This window comes from Peromyscus maniculatus, chromosome X (genome assembly GCF_049852395.1).
Source record: "Peromyscus maniculatus bairdii isolate BWxNUB_F1_BW_parent chromosome X, HU_Pman_BW_mat_3.1, whole genome shotgun sequence".
NCBI lineage: Eukaryota > Metazoa > Chordata > Mammalia > Rodentia > Cricetidae > Peromyscus > Peromyscus maniculatus.
The window spans coordinates 83,317,559-83,334,079 of record NC_134875.1 but is presented as its reverse complement, the minus strand read 5'-3'; the positions used below and the strand labels follow the sequence as shown (position 1 = coordinate 83,334,079).

The 16,521-nt window shown below is 41.0% G+C and overlaps 1 protein-coding gene and 1 long non-coding RNA gene across 2 annotated transcripts in view; one reads left to right on the top strand and one right to left on the bottom strand.

Annotated features, from left to right (window-relative positions):
* Hdac8 (histone deacetylase 8) overlaps positions 1-16,521 on the bottom strand; it is a 219,160-nt gene that overhangs the window by 82,545 nt on the left and 120,094 nt on the right. The gene's annotated exons all lie outside the window — the stretch shown is intronic.
* Positions 11,619-16,521, top strand: part of LOC143270723 (uncharacterized) — a 74,312-nt gene continuing 69,409 nt past the window's right edge. The window contains exon 1 of the long non-coding RNA XR_013047961.1: positions 11,619-12,229. This is a non-coding gene — a long non-coding RNA (uncharacterized LOC143270723). The remainder of the gene's footprint in view (positions 12,230-16,521) is intronic.

Genomic DNA, 16,521 nt, shown 5'->3' with positions numbered 1-16,521 from the left:
GTTGTATTAATCTCATCAAATGAGCTGGGAGGTGCTCTTTTTTTTTTTTTTTACTATTTGGAAGAACTTTTGTAAGACTGGAATTAATTCATCTTTGACTGTTTGGTTAAACTATCCACACATACTGTTCTTTCCTTGTAAAAATATTTTAAATTACTGACTGAACTTCTTTCTATTTTTGAGGGGGAAAAAAGCCCAGGCTTCAAAATTGCTAATAGCTAAAGCTGGCCTTGAACCCCTGATCCTCCTGTCTCCCTCTCCTAAGTGCTGGGACTCTGGGTATATGGCACCATGTGCTGCTTCTGATTGAATTTTGGTGGTTATGTAAATATCTATGTTTTCTATTTCTTCTTGAACCATTTTGCTAGTTAATGTTCCTAGGAATGTGTTCATTTGGATTGCATTTGTATGTGCTTATGTGCTTACACAGATATGTGTGTACACATGGAGGACAAAGATTAACATCAAATTTCTTCCTCAATTGTCTTCCACCTTGGTTTTTGAGACAAGGTCTCTAACTGAACCTGGAGCATACTGATAAAACCAAACAGGAAGCCTGTCTCCCCTAGTGAATACTAGGATTCGAGGTGCTCAGCTTTTTGTGGGTACCGGAGATTGAACTTATGTCCCCATGCTTGTGGGGCCAGCATCATACCTACTGAGCCATCTCCTCAGCCCCATTTGAAGGTTCATTTGCTTTCTCTTATTCACTTTGTATTACTACATCTATAGCAATTTCCTTCCTTCTTAGTGACATGTCTTTGGTCTTATCTTTTTCTTGATCAACATTTCTGGGATTTGTTAAGTTTTTCATCATTTAAAAATTTTTATGAAGAAAAAGACAGAGTTTCATATACAGGATGGCTAGTCTAGTGGGTGGAGAGCTGCAGAGAAGCTAAGAACTAAAAGGCGTGGGCTCTATTAAAGTGGGAAAGGAGCAGAAAGGAAGGGCCAGGTAAAGACAGCAGAGGAAGTACTGTGAGGCCACTGCATCAAGGCTGGATTCCCATTTGAATGAGCAGGGAGGTGCTAGAGAGTTAGTAGAGGCACGGTGGAAATGGTGCCATCACAGACGATCTCTACTGCAAGGCTCCAAGGAGAGAGAGGCCCAACTAGCAGGCAGTTACAGTGACCTAGAGCATACTGGACATGGCAGGACAAAGCAGCACAGGAAAAAATGAAGAGCTTGGACTTGGTGAGTGATTCCACACACAGGAAGCCGCAAAGGCAGCAGAGTTGCCAAAAGGACAGTAGATGTGGAGAACAAGGAGGCTGCCGGTTAGGAAATCAAGGTCCGATTGTAGTACAAATATCCCCTTTTGTCAGGGAATGGTGGTGCACACCTGTAATCCCATCCCTTGGGAGGCAGAGGCAGGACTGCTACAAACTAGCCCTAGTCTACATAGTGAGTTCAAGGCCTGACAGAGATACACAGTGAGAGCCTGTCTCAAAAACATAAATTAAAAAAAAATAAGTAAACCAAACAAAAATGATTTTTTTTGTCATTCTTGCTGCATAGGGTCAAATTTCCTAAGCAGTAAAACAAAGACACAAACGGTCAAGAAATCTGTCACTTACCAAAATGTCTCTTGAATTCTTTCCCTGTGTCAATTCCCATCACCCTAACCTAGCCCTCATTGCCTGTCACCGGGATCACTCTTATTCCCTACATCCTGAATGACAAATTATTGGTATTATCTTAAAAATGTCAATTTGATTATACCCATGTGCTGCATAATGCTTATTTGGCCTGTCATAGTCTCTCTCTCTCTCTCTCTCTCTCTCTCTCTCTCTCTCTCTCTCTCTCTCTCTCTCTGTGTGTGTGTGTGTGTGTGTGTGTATGAATAACAGTCGTAGTCTAAGATTACAGTGGAACTGGACTGGGGATATATAGTCAAGTGTAAGTCATTTGCTTAGCATACACAGGGTCCTGGGTTCGACCCCAGAATAAAAAAGAAAGAAAACGAAAGGGAACTGGGGCTGACCCAATTGTTAAAATTTGTGCATAAGCACAACCACCTGAATTCGGATCTCCACATCCATGTTAAAGTAGGGTGTGGTGGCTAGCACAGGCCTGTAATTCCTTCAGGGGGGAAATGAGGACAGGCAGATCCCTGGAGCTCACTAGCCAACAGTCTGGCCGAATCAGAGCTCCAGGTTCAGTGAGAGACCTGCTCTCAAAAATAAGGTTGAGAGTGATGGATGAAGACAGCTAGCAATGACCCTCCACGTGCATAAGCACACAGGTGCACATCCCTGCACGAACATATGTACACACAAACACACACATCAACACAGACAAATAAAAAGTGGAACTGGAAACTTCCTATTGACTAGTGACGCCACAGCTGTCATGTGGACAACACGTCACTCACGTATTTGTGTCCTAGTGTAAACAAGCCCTGAGCCAACAGTCATATAAAGCATAGCACACACAATTACAAACAATACCTACATCTAAATGATAATAATAATGGATTTAATTTTTTACATTTATTCATTTCTGTGTGTACATAATGTGCCCCAGGGTGTACCTGGAAGTCAGAGGACAACCTTTGGGAGTCGGTTCTCTCTTTCTACTATGTGGGCCCTAGGAATTGAACTCAGGTCATCAGCCTTCAGAGCAAGCACCCTTACTGTGACTATGTTTTAGAATAAAATTGATTTAATTCATTTTTAAAAGCACTTTAAAACAGTGTGCTAGCCGGCTGTGGTGGCACCTATCTAGAAATCCAGTGCCTGAGATAGGATGATAGCTGGAAGTCTGAGGCTAGGCTGGGCCACATAGTGAGTGCTAGGCCGGCTATGGTTATATAGCAAGACCCTCTTTCAAAAACACACGGGCAAAATCAAAGCAAAACAAAATGACAACAACAAACCCCCACAGTGTGCTGTGTTGTAGCAGCAGCAGCAGCAGCAGCAGAAGCCTCAGCTGTCTCGTGTTTATTGACTGTCAGTTGCATTAAGAGGCTATGTGTAGTGTTTGACCTAAACCAACCAGGTATTTGTATAAGCAGCTTCTCTATAGTGGTTCCGGTCATGAAATCACCCAATGGCACACTGCTCAGAATGTATCCCCACTGCTGGTACCTGACTATTACTGCTCTGCTGAAAACGTCCCTGGTTTCCAGTGGAGTTGGATTGCTGCTCGTTCCTCCATCTATGTGGCCTGCATTTGCTGAGGTGCCCTCCTGTCTCCTGGAGCTCATCCTGCCCATTCTCCCTGCTCTGACACACACATGCCATGGGCATCTTTCCCTTTCCTGGAGTGTGGCCAGCTCTTTTCACACTCTGTTCCCTCTGACTGGAATTTAACTCTTGGTTAGGGTTCCTCACATCTTTCATACTGCAGGCCTCTCCTTGACTTCCTCGTAGAGATCATTCTTAACCTCTGCATCATCTCTTTGTTTCCTTCTTGGCTCTTACTGCAATGCGTAAGTATTTAGTTGTGTGTTTACTGTAAAATTTCTATGAGAGTTACAAGTTCCTTTTCTGTTGTTTTAGGCAGGGCCTCATCTAGTAGATGTTGGGCTATAACTCCCTTTGTAGCTGAGGTGACCTTGAACTTCTGATCTTTCTGAGTGCTGGGGTTACAGGATTGTGTGCCACACTGGTTTTAATGTTGTTTGGGGGGGGGGTCATCTCTGGCTCTAGGTTGACAAATTCTGTAAGGTGGTGACAGCGTTTTGACTGTGGCATTTTTAGTATCCAGATGTCAACAAATAAATGAAAGGAGTAACAGAGGTCGAGTCCTTTGGAAGCAGAGGGTAGTGAAGGGAGAGGAAGACAGATTTGTAAGAGGAGTTAGTTCCATTGCATTTTGAGATTAGCATGCCTCGTTTCCCTCAGCTTGTAGGATAAGAAATTCATAGGATTGCAGACAGTAGCCAGAGGACGTGCCAACAGCGCAGAAGTTAGGGACAGTGGACTTCAGCTCAAGTCCCCAGAACTTTGTTAAGCATTACCGTGTGCTAGGCCCCATGCCGGCACTGACTGTGGACCACAGAAAGATGAGCAAGTTTACACTTCAACAGTTTGCATTCAAGAAGCCAGAAAAAGGAGATAAGGATGTACAGATGATAATGAAAGGCGGAATTTAATCAAACAAAGGCCTCCAAGGCAGGGGTTTAGGAAAAGCTTCAAGGAAATTTACTCTGACCTTGAAGTCAACAAGTTCCAGTCCACAATGAGAGAAGAGCACAGACAGTCCCCGCTGTTCTTCCTCACAAAATACTTCATAAAGCGAAGGACGAAAGCAAAATATTTGAGATGACCTTGGAGGCCCTGGGCTTCAGGGGAGACAACCAGGCTGGGAGTTTTGGTTTTGCCATTTACTATTTGGGAGACCTTGGACAATTTGTTCCTCTTTTTACAAATGGTGGTGCAGGCCTACTATGTGCCAAGTACTTTATATATGCGACTCTGTTGACTCATTTATCTTCCTAAGCTTTAGTGTCCCGCCTTTGAAAATTAGTTGCTTAGACTTCTGGTTCACAGATGTAACTGGTGCTAGGTCCAGACCTGCAGCTCTTTCTTTCTGCCTTCGAGCAGTACCCACACTTCTGCACGAAAACAAGAGCCCAGCTTTGGGTGATGGAGTAAAGATACTTGAGGTACTCACGAGATGGGGAAAGTGAGTCCAATGGTAACGGACTGAGGCTTGAGTGAATTTTTGAACAGTGAACAATGTCCTGCCTGTCTGCTGGGAAGCGGAGGTGTGAAGGTGTCCAGAAATGACAACAATAACGTGTTACTGAGAGGAAGACACACTGCAGTGAAGGAAAGGACAACACGACACACTGCTTCAGATGAGCAGAAGGCCAGCTAGCTGGAGGAGAGGATGTGTGTCAGCGTGTTCCTAGGGGTGGCCGTGGAAAGCCTAGGTGATGGCGCTGCGCGCATCTTTAGACAGAAGTGTTCCTAACCCAAAGGAGGGCAAGGTATGGTACCTACATCTGATTTAAAAAACAAATCCATTCTGACTATTCAATTTCTGTTCACCAAGCAGCTTCCTAGTTTGTAACTGGTTTCTTGCATGGGAAGACCCACCGTCCAGAAAGCCTAAATGCAGGTGATAAGGGTCTGGTCTTGCCAAATAAGCAGCCGTTTTGAGTTCTGTTTTCAAATAGGTTGTGGCAGTATGGATTTGCTCCCCAGAGACTCCTCGTCTCATAATAAGACTGAGAATGGGAGAGAAATGTGTGGCAGCAAAACCACAGAGCAGGGAGCTAGAGAGACGGCTCAGTGGTCTAGAGCTCATCCTGGTCTCCAGAGGACCTGAGTTTGGTTCCCAGAACTCATAGGGTGGCTCACAACTACCTGTATCCCAGCTCCAGAGGAAATGGAGCCTCTAGTCTCTGTGGGCGACTGCACTCATGCACGTGAATGCACATGAACACACACACACACACCAACCCCAAAACAAAACCCCCTAAAACTAATAAAAACTAATAAAAATCTTTGAAGCAAACTCTCCTAGAGCAGATCAGCCTGAGGATCCTCTAGTGCTGGTTTCCTGTGAAGATTGGCCTGGAGCAGTTGCTGGCTTTACTCACTAAATTACAGCAAAACTAGCCCCTTGCATTTGTTCAGTTGCTTTTAACTTTCAAAGCACATTTATATAAATTATCTAATTTTATCATTTTATCTATTATACCTTCTGTAGCTCACACTGCTTGCAAAATACATTTGCAGAGCAGTAACAATGACACAAAGAAGCAGTGCTATTCTGAGTACGTTAGAAAAAAAAAAAAACCAACCGTCTGTGACACGGGCAGGGCAAAATAGAACCAACCAAGAAAACAAAGGTAGACGTAGTGGACCGTGCTGCAGGGTGACCTCCGAACCTGGAGCTGGGCCTAGAATGACTGAGTGTGAAAAAAACACCAAGGTTCGCCTGTAGATGTGTTTGATGACAGAGCCTTAGGAGATGCCCACAGGTAATCACAGTGATCAAGGTGGACCCGCAGGACTAGAGTGCACTTGGAGAAGCTGTAATCTAATCGGCTCACTGGAAACTGCTAAAGAATAGCATGCCACAGAGAGGTGGTGGTGGACACATGATTGGAAAAATAATTAGATAGCTAACATATGTCACTGTTTGTTCAGACCCTCCTCTCCACAGCTGGACAGAAAGGCAGGCAGGGCTGAGGGAGCGAGTCCACGCCTCTCTCTCCATCCCAGCAGTGGCTTGACAGCAAACAGAGCCGGGCAGACCAGGCAACCATGTGTATAGTGGTCCCTAAGCAGGTAGACTCAGTTAGGAAGTCTGCTTTTGTGCATGCACTCTGTCATTCTAAGTCCATGATCATCAAATAACTTCAGTTAATCTTGGAACGAAAGGCCCCAGGAAGAGAGAAGACTATTGTTTGATTGATTACTTGCCAAGTATATCTTCTCCTGCAAATTAATGCAATTAAAATATATTTATATGTCTCTTTCCCTCATTTTTTAAATTTGGAAAACCTTCAAATTTATAGGAAAGCAAAAGCAACAGCATGGCAAATAGTTATGTGTTTCTTTTATGAATTTGTTGATGGTATCTAAGTGCTCTGTATTGAAAAGGGATCCCTCATTGAACTGCTGTGGGACCTTCGTCAAATCCAGTTCAGTTATATTTATTGTGGGTCTATTTCTGGGATCTTTATTTTGTTCCTTTAATGTGTCTATTTCCTTCAGTACCATCCGATCTTCATTACTGTAGTTATCTATTAAGTCTCAAAACCGGCAGAGTGATTTCTCCCACTTTATCTTTATCTTATAAAGTCTTTCAGCTACTCGAGCTCGTTTGTTTTTCCAAATGAGTTTTCCTCTAATTTTGTCTATATCTTCAAAAAGTCATGTGAGAAGTTTGTCATTAGCTGGGTTAAATCCATACATAAAATTGGAGAATGAACTTCTTTAGTATGCTGAGTTCAATTTATGAACACACCACATCTCTCCACGTAGTTAGAGATTCATTGATTCTTCTAATCATCTTGGTTGACTTTGCAGCATACAAGTCTAGTACCTGTTTGCTGAGATTCATACCTACTGCTGACAGGTACAATAGCACAGGCCTGCAATCCCAGCACTTAGGAGGCAGGAGAAATATGAGTTTATGACCAGTGAGTTCTAAGCCGCTCAGTTCTAACTGTGGCCCACCTAGTGATACCGTCTCAAAAACAACAACAAAGACAAAAACAACAACAAACATAGAACCCTCAATACAAAATAAAAAGATCTCCCGAAACTATAAAATGAAAAGTATTTAAAAATTTGGACAGTACATAAAAACATGTTCACAGACAGTATATAGAACTAATGAAAACATTTTTTGAGACAGGTCCCACTATGTTACCCGCACTGGCTATAAACTCGTGAGCTCAAGCAATTTTCTTGTTCCAGCTTCACAAGTGCTGGGACTACGGGTGAGCGCTATCATGCAGAGCTCGAATTGATTTTTGTATACTGAGGTAAGCTGCAACTTTGCTGAACTCATTTATTAGTTCCAGGAGGTTTTTGTAGATTACTTGAGATGTTCTATGTACACAATCCTGTCAGTTACAAATAGAGAGTTAGTTTTTCCTTTCTGTTTTGCGTGCTCCCGAGATGCAGCCTGCTGTGTCTTTCAGATACACAAGGCTGAGAGCAGGGATGAGGGTCGCTTTTTTTTTTTCTTCTATGCAATCTTTGTGTGGTTTAGGAGTCAGGAGAATAGTGCCTTAATAAAGTTAGGAGGTGTTTCCTCTTTTATTCCCTGGAGGAGTGCAGAGAACTGGTGTGAATTCTTCTTTAAATGTTTGGTAGCCTTCTCCAGTGAAAACATCAAGGCTTGAAGGGTTGCCTCCTTAGGGGATGAAAAGGTTTCTGATTTGGTGAATTATGGTAGTTTGTTTTGTGAAGATTTAGTCCATTTCATCTAAATTGCCAGGTGTGTGCATGTGGATTAGTTTGCCATGTGGACAGTGTTCTCCTGGTGTCTGCAGGGTCTGGGGTGGTAACCTCTTTTGTTGTGTGATATTTTATTTTGTTTGTGTTCTGACAAATAAAGCCTGCCTGGAGGTCAGAGGGTGGAGCTAGGCACTAGTTAATCACAGAGGCCAAAGGCAGTGGCTCACACCTTTAATCCCAGCCCTGGGGAGGAGAAAGCAGGAAGATCAGGAGTTCAAGGCCACCCTGGGCTACATGAGATTGAAACAGTCTAAATGAGAAACAGAGCTGGGCAGTGGTGGTGCACGCCTTTAATCCCAGCATTGGGAGGTGGGGACAGGAAGATAAAGTGGGTGGAGACAGGATCTGGGCCCCCATTTGGTCCGAGGATTCATAGAAGTAAGAAGTTTTTAGTGGCTGCTGCTCTGCTGCTCTGATCTGTCAGGTAAGCTTTGTCAGAACACAAACAAGATATCATAGAATAGCCTTGCATTCCTGATGTGGCTAATTTGTGTCTTCTGCCTTTTTCTTCTTCAGCCTCACCACAGATTTATCAATTTAATGGATTTTTCCAGGGAAGCACTTTTGTTTCAGCGAGTTTATTCTTCTTACTGTTAATGTTTTCTGTTTCATTTACCTCTTCTCTGTACGATTTAATTCCCTCCTACTTGCGTTGGGTCTATTTGCTCTTCCTTCCCAGTTTGTTAAGGATGCTGCTTAAAATTATTGATGAGAGACTATCCTCTTTTCAGTAAAAGTTCTCATTTTATAAATTGCTCAGGATTGCTTCAGCTGAATTTTACAAATTTTGACATAGTAGATTTTTATTTTAATTCAGTTAAATGTACTTCAAAAATCTCTTAGACCCATGGATTATTTAGCAGTGTATTCTTTGGTTTGTTAGTATTTAAAGGCTATTCCGTTTCTTCATTGATTTTCTGATTGATTTAATTTTGGCTAGAGAATACACCCTATTTGATTTTTCTTCTTTACAATTGGTGGATTTTGTTTGGTGAATCATGATATGCTTCATTTAAAAAGATTTGGTCATTTTTATATTATTTTCCTAAAATATATAAAACATGAAGTATGTCATTGTAACCATCTGAAGTGTATAATTCACCAGTATGTTTCACATTTATAATGCTGTGCAAACAACATCGCTATTCATTAGATTTTCCCATCACTTCCCAAAGAAGTGCTGTATCCATTAAGAACTATCCCCCACACTGCCCCCTTTCCCAGCCATTGGTAATCTCTAATTTACATTCTATCTTCATGAATTTGTCTGCTGTAGATAAGACATAAAGTGGAGTCATATATTATTTGGAATTTTGTGCCTGCTTTGCTTTATTTAATGTAAAGTTTTTAAGGTTTATCTGTGTTTTAAAGTTTTTACTTTATTCCTTTTTAGTGTTGGCATAATATTTAATTCCATGCTAATATCACGTTTTCTTTATCTGCTCGTCTCTTGATAGATATTTGAGTTGTTTCCAGCTTTTGACTATTGTGAATAATAATCTATAAAATTGGCGTTTGAGTATTTGTGTTAGTATTTTTTTTCCAGATATGGTCTCACTATGTAGCCCTAGTTGTCCTGAAAATCACTATTTAGATCAAGCTGGCCTTGAACTCATAGAGATCCACTAGCCTGGAACATTTAGGAGATAGGCCCTAGCTGGAGAAAATGGGTGACCAGAGGGTGTGTGTTATGGCTTGGTTTCTGTCAGAGTACTGTTTCCTGACTGCTCACACTGAATAGTCACCTCACACCCTCCTGCTGCCACAGTCATGAGCTGCTCCAACCTGGTTTATCTCCCGTTACCAACCGTGAACCAAAATAAATCCTTCCTCCTGTAAGTTGGTTCCTGTCAGATGTTTGCTCACAGTTATGAGAAAAGTAATAAACATACATCTTAGGGAGTGCATTTTATTTTAGTATAAAATAAAATTTATATATCTCCTGAGGTAATTTGTGTCTAGATACTTGTTCATTTCATTCAGGGTATCCAATTTGTTAGCTTACAATTGTTAATAGTATTTTTTATCATAATATTGTTCATCTGTGTAAGATCAATAACTAATAAAAAGATTTTGTTATTTTATTTATTTATATGTATGTATATCTGACTAGGGGTATGTGTACATGAATGGAGCCAAAAGAGGATACCATGTCCCCTGAAACTGTATTTACAGTGGGTGTGAGCCTCCTGATGTGGGTGCTAAGAACTGAACTCTGGTCCTCTTTGAGAGCAGCAAGTGCTTTTTACCAATGAGTTATTTCTCCCACCCCAGATCAATATTTTCTGATTTAGTTATTTGCTTATTTCTTATGTCACTCTAGCTGGAAGATTTTTTTTTTCAAATTTTAGTTTACTAATTCTTTTTTTTTTTTAGTCTGTATCGCATTTACCTCCATTCTAATCTTTTTTCCCTCCTGTTTTTTCTTCTTTTGCTAGGGCAGAATCAGGCAGATTATTGATTTGAGCATAGTTCTTGCAGAATTTCATAACCGCTGGTATATTATGCTGTTTTTATTCATCCCGGGATATTTTCTAATTTCCTTGGTGATTTCTGCTTAGACTCGGCCATTGGTTGTTTTAAAATGTGGTGTTTAGTTTAACGAAATTTGTAAGGTTTTTCTCTTTTCCTTCTGTTGCTGATTTTTAAAAGGCTTTTAAAAGCTTTATTCCATGGTACATGGCATCTCTCAATCCTTCCTTCCCACAGCCAGGGCCTCACCCATGCTTGACGGGCACTCTGCACCAAGCCACATCCTCAGCTCCTGATTGGAAAACTTCTAAAATGTATTGGTACTTGTTTGACCTAACATGGTCTATTGTGGGGAATGTTACAGTTCTCTCCTATCTATATGATCTCTCTATTATTGAAATAGTGGACTGAAGTTTTCAAGTATTACAGAACTACTTCTCTCCAATTATACCACTGTTTACTTTATAGATGTTAGGGCACTGTTTGGCAGATATAACTGTTATATCTTCTCAATGAATTGATCTTTTTATTAGCATGTAATGTTTGTCTTTGTTTTTCCCAACAGTTTTTGATGTAAAGTCTATTTGCCTGACATTAGGTTGGATACTACAGCTCTTTTAGGTTACCATTTGTATTAAATACCATTTTCTTCTTTATCACTTTAACTGCATCATTGGATCTAGAAGTAGATGTTTATAAGCAACATATATTTAGATTTTTTTTTCTTTTTGAGACAGGGTCTTACTATATATGCCTGGCTGGCCTTGAAATTGCTATGTAGACCAGGCTAGCCTTGAACTCACAGAGATCCAACTGCCTGTGCCTCCTGTCTGCTGGGATTAAATGTGTGTACCATCACACCCAGTATTATTTAATTTTAAACAAAAATTCATTCTTCAAATTTCTGTCTTTTGATTGGAGACTTTTAATCTACTTATATTTATTTTGTTTGTTGATTAGGAAGGATTTGTTTTCTCTATATCTTCTACCTAGTTTTATCTCTCAGCTCTTCCATTACAGTTTTTTTTTTTTTTTTTTTTTTTGGTTTTTCGAGACAGGGTTTCTCTGCGTAGCTTTGCGCCTTTCCTGGAGCTCACTTGGTAGCCCAGGCTGGCCTCGAACTCACAGCGATCCGCCTGGCTCTGCCTCCCGAGTGCTGGGATTAAAGGCGTGCGCCACCACCGCCCGGCTCCATTACAGTTTTAATAGTTGATTATTTGTAGAAAATCATTTTGGTAAATGTTGTACATTTTTAGTATGTACCATGAGTATTACACTTAACATCCTAAATTTCTTATAATCTAGTTTTGAGACCAACTTTGTTCGGCTTATTTCCATCCACTTCCGTATAATAGTATTGTTTTCACAAGTTAATCATTTATATAGTGTGTGTACCAATTTAAGACTGTTTTTAATGTATTTGTTAGATAGAGAATGACAATTTTTCTTTAGTTCTTTAAGTGAAACCTTTAAAATGATGAGCCAAAATGTATCTTTCCCCCTTTTAAGTTGCTTATCTTAGGTATTTTGTCAAAACAAAACTGACTAGCATACACATGGTACAGGAATACTATGGTTTAAATATCCTTTAATTTAATTTTGACAGTATTGAGAGGGGGCTGGTTGTTTAAGGATTATAACATTACTGTGTCAGTGGGCTAGTTAGAACTGGAGTGGGTTCATGATGAAAAGGATGAGTTTAGCCTAACTTTTGTCTTTCTTTCTTATGTTCACTTGTCCTTCTGCCATGATATCATGAATCATAAAACAAAGACCCTTGCCAGATGATGGAATCATGCTGCTGGACTCGTCAACCTTCAAAACTGTAAGCCAAATCATATTGTTTATAAATGACCTCATTTATGGTATTCTGTTACAGCAGCAGAAAAACCATCTGATATAGGGATCCATTAAATTATCTATTCTTGATTTGTTTTGTTTTACAATAGGTCCCATGTAGTCCAGGCTGCCCTCAAACTCACATGTAGCCAAGGCTAGCCTTGAACTCCTAATCCTCCTGCCTCACCTCCCAAGTGCTGGGGTACTATTGTTTATACATACAAGTTTACAAAAATATTGTCAGTTGTAGAGGTGATAGAGCATGGGCAGACAAAACAGTAGGAAAAAGTAGCATAGTTGTATCATACATTTAATTAGTAAAACATGTTAGAATTGTTTTGGATTTTGTGATATTTATAGTAACTTTCAGCTTTTTAGAGCTTTCATATTATTGGAGTGTTTTCCCTCATCCTAAATAATCACTTTTACCTAATTTTATGTTCACAATTTTGTTGTTTTTATATTCCCCTGCCTCTGGCCATACAACTTCATAACCTCAGGTCTGTCACTGCCCCTTATGTCAAGATTTAAACTAACAGTTCTGTGCGCCCCTCCCCCCCAATCTGAATATTTCCAGCGTAGGAACTGGGTCTTTACTTCTGGTTTTATATGCCTGGAAGAATGCTGACATGTTGTAATCATTTAATGAATGATTGTGGAACTAATGAACCAACAAACGAGTAGACGAAAATATAAGGTTGGCGTTCCTTAGCTGAGGAAGTGAGTGGTCTGGGAGATCACCTCTCAGGGTTTGAGTGAATGAGGGAAGAAGTCAAAGCGAGGGGTAAATGTGAGTTCTGCAGTCACTGCTGGAATAAAAAAGGGCTGCCCCACAGAAGCCTCTCGTTCCGTTCACATAGCTTTGCTGAGTTTCTCTTACTCCTGTCTAGTAACCAGTAGCTGCTGGACCACGGAACTAGGGATTTTTCTTTTACAGCTGTAGAACTCACGGTTGTTATGAGGCTAAATGAAGTCTGTGAAAGCATCTAGCAAAGTAACAGGTACATAGTAGGTGCTCAGTAAATGCTATTTCTCATTTTTCCAGTGACGTCTGCTAGTTCTCTTTAAAGAGACAGGGTTTCCTCATTTTCTCATGTCCTTAACCTGTTTTACTTCTCTAAGGAGACATTCTATTTTTCTCACCTTGGAAGAATCCCATCTTCTTAAAGGGATAGTCTTCCTCCCTGGAGATCTCTTTCCTGGAGACATAAAGTTTACAAGGCTGGCATTTGATTTAGGAGGAAAGGGTCTCATGACACAGGCACAGCTTGCTTCGAACTCACAATCCTGCCTCAGCTGGCTGGGATTATAGGTATGTGCTGCCATGCCTACCTGGCTATTTTTTTTTTAAATTAATAGTAAATGGAGGAGTCTGGTTTCAATTTGTATTGAAATTTTGTTCCCTGCCATGTACTTAGAGCAGAAGTTAACTGGCAAACAAGTGAAAGTCTCTGACATGTTTTTCAACCAATTCCTCTGATTTCATTAAATGGTGTAATATGAAGAGGAGAGCAATTGGTAAGCTGCCAGGGTTTGAGTCTGTCTCCTGCTATGGTACTAATTGGGGGAAAGAGATGGTTTTTCTATGCCAAAGCCGGGAAGCTTCATTTTAGAAGGTGTCTTTCATGGAAGTGCATGCTTCTGAGAAGTAACTGTGGGATGTTGTCCTAAAAAGGGGGAGATGCTTGGAACAAGGGAAGGAAGCTCTGATGATGGAAGCATGCACAAGGCAGTTGCTGCTCCATCAGACACCTGCTGCAGCCTCCTCTGTCCAGGTGCCTATTTTGTTGTCAGCATCATCAACTGGAGGAATCAGCTCTCCAGACTGTACTCATTTTTTTTTGAGACAGGTTTTTTTTTTTTTTTTTTTTTTTTTTTTTTTTTTTTTTTTTTTGTGTGTGTGTGTGTAACAGCCCTGGCTGTCCTGGATCTCGCTCTGTAGACCAGGCTGGCCTTGAACTCACAGAGATCTGCCTGCCTCTGCCTCCCGAGTGCTGGGATTAAAGGCATGTGCTACCACCACCCAACCAGACTGCACTCATTTGAGGGAAACATATTAAGGAAACATTGTTGGTTTATAAAGGCCAAGAAAAATGGCTAGAAATTGCAATTTGAGAAGTCCATTACTTTTCCTTCTGATAGAAAATGATCTGTGTTGGCTTTCTATCCTTTCTTTTTCCTGATTTTAGAGAAAAGGTTATTGTAGACCATCAACGTGGGCTCTGGATCGCACCTCCCTCTCTGTCCTTGAACTCTTAACTCTTCCCATTCCTCTCACCTACCTAAAACACCTCTTCCTTCATTCAGTTAACAAACCTGTACAAGTCATTCTCCTTAAGACAAACACCTTCTCTTGAACATCACACTCCTGGGATACTGACTAGGAAAATAAAAGCTGAAGTGTCTGCCGTTTTCCCTTAAAATGGCATCTCCCCATTTCCTGCTACTTTCTCACAACACTGGGAACTAAACCCCGGGGTGTGAATAGCAGCATGACATCGAAGCCTGCCCCCTCCTGTCGGGGCGTCATTGTCACGGCTCTCACAGCACCACTAGTGTGGTATTTGGCAAGGTGAAGGGAACTCATCTATTTACTTTACATCGTAACTTATATTTTTGTGTTCTTTTGTTTCACGAGTTCATGAAAGGAGGCCAATTCGCATTTATTTCAGTGTCCCTAGAAAAGCAAGTTTCATATTAGGTGTTCAGTAAGTGCTGAGTGGGAGAAATGGGGACCAGTGGCTCTTGAAGTGTGACCATGGACCAGCTGTTCTTCAGCCCCTCTTACTCTACTTCCAAGATGAGGAAACAGAAGCCTGTAGCCCTCAAGGAACTTGCCGTGAATCACATGACTATTTACTATCAGAACTCAAATTCGGATCTGCCTGATTTCAAGGGCCCCTTTCCCCATGCCATCTCTGTTGCCTTTTGCTTGCTCTGAGTTCAAGCTCTGTTCCTACCAGAGCTCTGGGGCCTCCCCACAGCACATCCTTCCAATTCTTCTGTCTCCATTAAAGAAAACTACAGCCACTTATGGATCCAACTTGAGACGCATTCTCCAGGCTTCTTCTGACTCTCTTGCTTGGCTCTGCTCATCAGTTACTTACCTAACATTGTTTATCAGATGTATGAAGCGATGGATATGCATTCAATTTCTATCCAACCTCAAGCACTGAGGCTTAGAGAGGTACAGTAACTTGCCAATTGTCATACAGCAGGTAAGCGGCGGAGCCCACAACATAGAAACTCATACAGATTGGTTATGATTTTATCACTGTGATATGGTATTTATCTTTGTGATTCTATTTTTCCAAAATGTCCCCTGTGAGTTTGTTTTTAATGGTTCCTTAATGAACTTCTCCACAATTCTCTTATTGACCTTATAGTCACCCTCATGATTGTAAGTACCTCACATCCACTCTCATGATTGTAAGTACTTCACATCCACCCTCATGATTGTAAGTACCTCTCACATGCTCTCACTATTTAGATCTACACCCAGTCATGACCTATCTTGAATGGACTCCTTTGGGCGTCTTACTGGCACTAGTACTTGGCATGAAAAAATGCTTTGCTTTTAAGTGCTCTTCCTTACATTCATTATATAGTCACATCATCCAGTTACCCAAACCAGAAAACATGGTGACAGTCTAGATTTCTCTGTCGCCTTTGCCCCCAGAACTCAATTAATCACCAAGTTGTGCTAATGCAACCTCCTAAGCATTTCTTAAATCTTTTCCTCATCTCTATCCCTACTTCAAGTTCTTTCCCCCACTTCCCTGATATATTGCAAGTGTCTTTAGCCAGCGGGGCCTCTCTAAATCATCCTGAGTCATCTCACTGAAACACAGATCTGACCACGTCACTGCCCTTCCATGACTCAGCCTTGCTAACAGGTACAGTTGCAGTCCTTTATCGTGACGTTTGAGATTTACTGTGGTTAAGAGCTAAACTGCTTGGATTGAATCTCAACTTTGATACTGTGAAACTCTGGGCAAAGTATCCAGTATCCCTTTCTCCATTTCCTATTTGTGTTATAAATGTGAGGATTACGATATCCATGTAATAACCTAGCATGGTGCCTGAAATTTAAGTGCTTGGTAATTGTCAGCTGCTGCCAATATCATGTACCTCGTCTTATTTCCTATTATTTTCTGTCTTCAAATCTGTGTTCTAAGAATAGTGTGTTGTTTGTAGTTTCCTAAATGCATCAACATGTTTCACTGCTTCGAGCCTTTCGATCTCAGTTTCCTTCATTTCCTTTGTTTTCACACATTT